Source organism: Mya arenaria, chromosome 11 (genome assembly GCF_026914265.1).
Source record: "Mya arenaria isolate MELC-2E11 chromosome 11, ASM2691426v1".
In the NCBI taxonomy this organism is placed as follows: Eukaryota; Metazoa; Mollusca; class Bivalvia; order Myida; family Myidae; genus Mya; species Mya arenaria.
Window position 1 is genome coordinate 38,265,866 of NC_069132.1, and position 8,448 is coordinate 38,274,313.

An 8,448-nucleotide genomic window follows, 5' to 3' on the forward strand; every position below is an offset into this window, starting at 1 on the left:
TTGTGATTCTTATTCACTTTTTTTATTTGATTGTTTTATTGCTTTTTACAGGCACATATCACACTATTATTGTATTTACGTCCAATTCCAAGAGGCGTAGTAGAGCGCACTGTTTTACGACAGCTCTTGTTAACCTGTAAAGTGAAACCTGGTTATAAAAATGACATGACTGTGTCATTGTGTTGGCAGGCCAGGAGGAGGGCAGCATCAAATACATCTACAAACTTAGTATACAAAGTATTATAGAATTGCTTTCGGGGCCCATAGGATCAAGGTCACTAAAACAAAAAAATATTGAAACTTAATCGCACAACAAAGGCTTAATTAATTAGGTTTGTCTGTCAATCATTGAAAACTTGTTGTTTTTTTTGCATTGCAGCATTTCATGCTTAATTTTTATTTTGTCTCTTTATTGCATATTACCTTTATCATTATTGTATTCATTTCTAAGACAAAGCAGCATATAGTTGAGGGCACTGCCCCATGACAGCTCTTGTATATCCTAAAAAGAATACAATAGTGATATACCCTGATATAGGTAGTTTTGGTACATTATCACGGTTTTAATTTTAGCTTTACTGGCCAAAGATCAGAATATCTGATGTGATGGTAATGTGTACGTAGTATGTGCTTCCTAGCGCCTGTAAACAATTGCTTGTGAACACCATACAGTCTTTAGTTATGATTGTATCTCAATAAAACAGTATTTAGATATCCAATAGAGCTCGGTTCCTTTCGAAAACCAGTCAGATCTGCCCATGCATGCCTAGATTATGGGCCTTGAACGTCTGTGCGACTGTAAACAATTGCTTGTGAACATGGTACAGTCTTCAGTTTTAATTGTATATAGATGAAACTTGTACAGTCAATTAGAGCTTGGTTCCTTTCGAAAACCAGATCTGCCCATGCATACCTAGATTATGGGCCTCAAAAGTAAAAAAAAATGCTATTTTTAGCCAAGTCTACATGAGCGAAGTCTATTTTTAGACAAGTTTACATGTAAAGTCACAAATTCATGTGAAAAATTGTTCAAATTAGGCCCCTGGGGTCATTATTGGCCACGCCACTGGGTTCACCGGTTTGGTATACTAAATTGGGAAATGTTTGAAAATCTTTATGTCTGAAACAACTATGCAGACCCTTGTTATTTTGAATAAGGATTATTTTATTGGTCTGCTACCATGGTTGTTCAAATTATGCCCCTAGGGTCAAAACTGGCACTGCCCCCAGGGGTCACAAGTTTTTTAAGAAATATTTTCAAAATCTTCTTGTTTCAAACCACAAGGCTCATATCTTTGATATTTGTTGTGGAGCATTATATGTAGACTGTCTAGCAAAACAGTTGAAATTATGTGCCCTGGGCCGGGGCCACCATCCATTTAGTCCTTTTAAAGCTACAAAAATGAAAATTTGACCAATAGTACAGTTTTGTAGCAAATTTTATTCTCCTCAGATGACCTTTACTTGGCACATATTAGAATACTAGTAGTTCATGCAACTAATCTGCTTACAACACTTTCTGTTCTCAGATGTTAAATGTGCAACGTTTTAAGCTAACTCAAACACAAAACGTGAACAATATGTTTGTTGGCTATTACTCATACAACATGCTCTGGATCAAAAATAACCACATGAGCCATGCCACTAGAGCATAGGCACTCATGGGCCTCTTGTTTTTTTTAGAAAAAAAGCATACTGACCAACCCTATTTATTTTAGAAGTTAGCTGAAACTAAGAACTTTTTTTACCTTACTTTTATATTAGATTGTGTATTGCTAAGATTTTTGCTTAAAGCTCCATTTAAGGTAACTGTTCATCTCAAATGTAACAGCTTTTGCCTTCAAACTTTTAAAATTTCATTGAACCAGTGGGTTCATCATGATGCACATCTGTAAATGTTTCTCCCTAATATGGGCTTTTATGTATGCAAACAGAACATTGAACAATTGGCTTTCTGTGTAAAGTAAACCCTGTCCAGAACATTTGTCAAATTGCTGTGTCAGCACTTGTTTGAATGGATTTATTTTATTTTCATATTATGATTTCAAATAAAGTATTTAAAAATGTTGATTTCTTGTATGAAGTGATTACTACAATCCTTATAAGGTCAACAGGAAGCTTGAAAAAGTATCTGTTACATGTATTAAGGCATGATTAAAATCATTTTTCCATTTTGCAAAAAGCAGATGGTTAATTTATACCACCTTCAGGTAGTCATGATGAACTCTTCAAAGATATCCCAGGTAAAGGTAGTCACGATAAACTCTTTCAAGTTATCCCAGGTATGCATGGTCACCTCTTAAAAGATATCCCAGGTATTCATGATCACCTCTTCAAAGATATCCCAGTTATTCATGATCACCTCTTCAAAGATATCCCAGTTATTCATGATCACCTCTTCAAAGATATCTATCCCAGGTAGTCATGATCACCTCTTCAAAGATATCTATCCCAGATAGTCATGATCACCTCTTCACAAAGATATCCCAGGCAGTCATGATCAACTCTTCAAAGATATCTCAGGTATTCATGATCACCTCTTTAAAGATATCCTAGGTAGTCATGATCAACTCTTTAAAAATATCCCAGATATTCATGATCATCACCTCTTCAAAAATATCTCAGGTATTCATGATCACCTCTTCAAAGATATCCTAGGTAGTCATGATCAACTCTTTAAAAATATCCCAGATATTCATGATCACCTCTTCAAAGATATCCCCGGTAGTCATGATCACCTCTTCAAAGATATCCCAGGTAGTCATGATCAACTATTAAAAGATATCCCAGATATTCATGATCACCTCTAAAAGATATCCCAGGTAGTCATGATCCCCTCTTCACAGATATCCCAGGTAGTCATGATCAACTCTTAAAAAATATCCCAGATATTCATGATCCCCTCTTCAAAGATATCCCAGGTAGTACGGTAATGATCAACTCTTAAAAGATAACCCAGGTAGTCATGATCAACTCTTTAAAGATTTCCCTTTGTAACCATGCAGTTGTTGCAAGCATACTTTAAAGCCCTGGTGAAGGGGAGATCAATGCAAACTGAACATGGATGGTTTGTGTGGAAATGAGCCCACTTTTTTGGTAGAAAGTTCTATGTGATTAGTTAAACAACAGGTCAAATTGCAGATGATGTTAGCAAAATGATGCATGAAGTTAAATGACAGGCCATAGCTGTCAGACTTGAAAGGAAATTCACTTGGTGGTTTAAGCGTGAACAAAAGCCAAGATCAATCAATGCTTCAGACCCTTGATCTATGTATTCCAGGGTGATTTGCAAACGAAAGTGTATAATAGTTACTGTGTACTTTCAGGAGAATTAATTTGTGGCACAGTTCACATAAGTTCCGCTTATGTTGATTTTTCCATGCAGATAAGTAACCATACTTGTATGAAAAATTATTTCTCAATTTCACCAAGCATAGAAAACTACCAACAATGGAAGTGTTTTTTGTCACAGACTCAATCATGTCATCTAAAATCCACACAATTCTTTCATATTTTTTCAATCTTCTCTTCAACTTTGGCCCATTTCAGATGAACTTTTTTCAAAGCACAGTAAAAAAGACCTTTATCATATAGTTTCTTGTAATTCCTCAGGTGAATCCAAATCCGTTTAACTAGTAGTTGCTTCACATAATCCAACCTATTTTTGTATATCTTCTTAATCCAATGTTCTTGTAACTCCTCAGGTGAATCCAATTGTTGAGCTAGTAGTTTTCTTCACATAAACCTATTCTTGTAGATCACTTTCTTAATCCAATGTGACCTTTTTTCTCTAATTCCATGTCTTCATTAAACCAAAAGTTACCTATTTCTTAACACATCCAGTGAAGACTTTCTTTTAAGTCTTTACTGATTCTAACCACATTTCTTACACTTGTATAGATCCTGAGTTTTATCTGTAGACTTCAAATCAAACAACTTTTTTTTCATAGTTTTCCAAACATAACATGACCTCTTTGCTCCTCAAGTGTATCCAGGTGAACATCCAATTTCAAGTCATGATTCCAGGTGATCAGTTGATAAACTGCATTGCTTAAGATTTAGAACTTCACATCAGCTGTCACCGCCATAACTACTCATATGAAGCATTGAAGGCTGGGGCGTAGCCAGCATTATGCACTTACGCATGTGTGTAACATCAATTTGAAAAATGAAAAAATAAATATGGCAAAAAATGGCATCAAATTCAAGGGCTAAGCTAAATATTGATATCAGAATAAAGGGAAGATCAGCTATAGTAAGCATTTTTTCTCTGTGTTGGATAGCTTACTGAGCCTAAATCAATCACTTGGTTACTACAAGGTCGTCGGCCCCGAACCTATAAATCCCTCCAAATACACATCAGTGCCCAACATGTTAGTTCTATATTTCATTTTTTTTCCTTGGGGAGCCCCCCTACAGCTACAGGGATATTCCTCCTTCAACACCATCCCCCTTTCGTGCGTAACATTCAGTAAAGCCTGACTGCGCATCTGGAAGGCATATACCAAGTAAACTGAATGCAGTACTTAAAAGTGACTCGCTTTTGTTTTTGGACCAAATATTAGTTTTCCCGGTAATGCATCTGAAAAAAACTATTTTTATCATTTTTTTATGTTATGAATAATGCAGAAAAAAATCCAGTGCATAAAAATTTATTTTGGTTTTTGTGGGGTTCAAACCCACGCCAGGAAAAACCAAGTGAACAGTAAAAAAAACAGCCGGCTAGTCAACACAGCCACCGGGACTTTAACAAAAATGGTGGATATGTTGGCCCCTTATGGAAACATTCATTATATCACATGATACATTGTCAATCAACCAATCAAACAACACATCAGCCGTAATTAATTTTGAATACACGTTTGAAATTGTGGTCTTCAACATTATTTTGCTAAAGGGTTCCAGCTTTTGATATTTTTGTTTTAACACTCCTTTCCTTATGATTTAACACTTAACAAATTACGTGTCCCCAAGCTATTACTACCAGTATAGAGATATATGGTCATTTGATAAACTACAGTGCTTTAGAACGTGTCCCCAAGCTATTACTACCAGTATAGAGATATATGGTCATTTGATAAACTACAGTGCTTTAGAACGTGTCCCCAAGCTATTACTACCAGTATAGATATATGGTCATTGATAAACTACAGTGCTTTAGAACGTGTCCCCAAGCTATTACTACCAGTATAGAGATATATGGTCATGATAAACTACAGTGCTTTAGAACGTGTCCCCAAGCTATTACTACCAGTATAGAGATATATGGTCATTTGATAAACTACAGTGCTTTAGAACGTGTACCCAGCTATGACTACCAGTATAAAGATATATGGTCATTTGATAAACTACAGTGCTTTAGAACGTGTCCCCCAGCTATGACTACCAGTATAAAGATATATGGTCATTTGATAAACTACAGTGCTTTAGAACGTGTCCCCCAGCTATGACACCAGTATAGAGATATATGGTCATTTGATAAACTACAGTGCTTTAGAACGTGTCCCCCAGCTATGACCACCTGTATAGATATATGGTCATTTGATAAACTACAGTGCTTTAGAACGTGTCCCCCAGCTATGACCACCTGTATAAAGATATATGGTCATTTGATAAACTACAGTGCTTTAGAACGTGACCCCGAGCTATGACTACCTGTATAAAGATATATGGTCATTTGATAAACTACAGTGCTTTAGAGCGTGTCCCCCAGCTATGATCACCAGCATAAAGATATATGGTCATTTGATAAACTACAGTGCTTTTGAACGTGTAACCCAGCTATGATCACCAGCATAAAGATATATGGTCATTTGATAAACTACAGTGCTTTAGAACGTGTCCCCCAGCTATGACCACCAGCATAGAGATATATGGTCATTTGATAAACTACAGTGCTTTAGAACGTGTCCCCCAGCTATGACCACCAGTATAGAGATATATGGTCATTTGATAAACTACAGTGCTTTAGAACGTGTCCCCAAGCTATTACTACCAGTATAGAGATATATGGTCATTTGATAAACTACAGTGCTTTAGAACGTGTTCCCCAGCTATGATCACCAGTATAGAGATATATGGTCATTTGATAAACTACAGTGCTTTAGAACGTGTCCCCGAGCTATTACTACCAGTATAAAGATATATGGTCATTTGATAAACTACAGTGCTTTAGAACGTGTCCCCCAGCTATGATCACCTGTATAAAGATATATGGTCATTTGATAAACTACAGTGCTTTAGAACGTGTCCCCCAGCTATGACCACCAGTATAAAGATATATGGTCATTTGATAAACTACAGTGCTTTAGAACGTGTAACCCAGCTATGATCACCAGCATAAAGATATATGGTCATTTGATAAACTACAGTGCTTTAGAACGTGTCCCCCAGCTATGACCACCAGCATAGAGATATATGGTCATTTGATAAACTACAGTGCTTTAGAACGTGTCCCAAAGCTATTACTACCAGTATAAAGATATATGGCCATTTGATAAACTACAGTGCTTTAGAACGTGTCCCCCAGCTATGATCACCAGCATAAAGATATATGGTCATTTGATAAACTACAGTGCTTTAGAACGTGTAACCCAGCTATGATCACCAGCATAAAGATATATGGTCATTTGATAAACTACAGTGCTTTAGAACGTGTCCCCCAGCTATGACCACCAGCATAGAGATATATGGTCATTTGATAAACTACAGTGCTTTAGAACGTGTCCCAAAGCTATTACTACCAGTATAAAGATATATGGTCATTTGATAAACTACAGTGCTTTAGTACGTGTTCCCCAGCTATGATCACCAGTATAGAGATATATGGTCATTTGATAAACTACAGTGCTTTAGAACGTGTCCCAGAGCTATGACTACCTGTATAAAGATATATGGTCATTTGATAAACTACAGTGCTTTAGAACGTGTCCCCCAGCTATTACTACCAGTATAAAGATATATGGTCATTTGATAAACTACAGTGCTTTAGAACGTGTCCCCCAGCTATTACTTCCAGTATAAAGAGATATGGTCATTTGATAAACTACAGTGCTTTAGAATGTGTTCCCCAGCTATGATCACCAGTATAAAGATATATGGTCATTTGATAAACTACAGTGCTTTAGAATGTGTCCCCGAGCTATGACTACCTGTATAAAGATATATGGTCATTTGATAAACTACAGTGCTTTAGAACGTGTCCACCAGCTATGATCACCTGTATAAAGATATATGGTCATTTGATAAACTACAGTGCTTTAGAACGTGTCCCCCAGCTATGACCACCAGTATAAAGATATATGGTCATTTGATAAACTACAGTGCTTTAGAACGTGTCCCCCAGCTATGACCACCAGTATAAAGACATATGGTCATTTGATAAACTACAGTGCTTTAGAACGTGTCCCCCAGCTATGACCACCAGTATAAAGATATATGGTCAACTGTTAAACTACAGTGCTTTAGAACGTGTCCCCCAGCTATGACCACCAGCATAGAGATATATGGTCATTTGATAAACTATAGTGCTTTTGAACGTGTTCCAAAGCAATGATTGCTACAGTCATATGATTTACAGTCAAAATACTTCAAAACGTAATGGATGTCTTAAATTTCAGTGTCAAAGTTGGATGCTTTTCATGATGAACATAAATAAAGGATTGATAGGTATTAAAATTAAAGGCATGGACCTTTGTTTACACCTTCTAAAATACTAGGCACAATAATGCGATTATAGGGAACTTTCGCCTATTCAAAAACCGTTAAAGACTCAGAAGCAGCTGTTTATATGGAGTACTAAAATACTAAATTATACTGTATTAGCTAAATCTAAATCAAAGATAAAGTACAGTGTAGATCTTCCTTTATTTCTTAATTGTTTGATTTACCCAAATTATTTCATAAAATAATCATGGGAAAATGTGGCAACTACTTACATTATTATTTTATATAAACACAATCAAAATTGAGTTCATTTTGACAAGAGAAATTTATGATAAACATTGTCAACCTTAAAACATTGTCAACCTTAATACTTTGCTGCAAAGGCAAATTTTTCTATTTACACAAATATCTATGACGTAAATAGACCATCCAAGCACCTGCTGAAATCCGTACTGTCGTTTATCTGGCAATACTACAATCCGTACTGTACCTTAGGCTAACCTTGAACTACAGGCTAGCTCGCGATATGCACGCTTAAGGTCTCAATACGGCTTTATTTAACACCAAGCTGTAATAAGTTTCTTCAGATAGCAAAATAATGGCGTGCTTATAACTTGACATTATATGAACTTAACACTAGTTTCGAATCAAAGGTCAATGCCATAAAAATCGTTACTGTATATTGTTGTATCTACATACTTGAAACTTATTAAAATAGCAGGGTAAAATCTAGGGGATAGCACAGGCGGCAGTTAGGTTGACAACACCAACCCTATTTGCCAC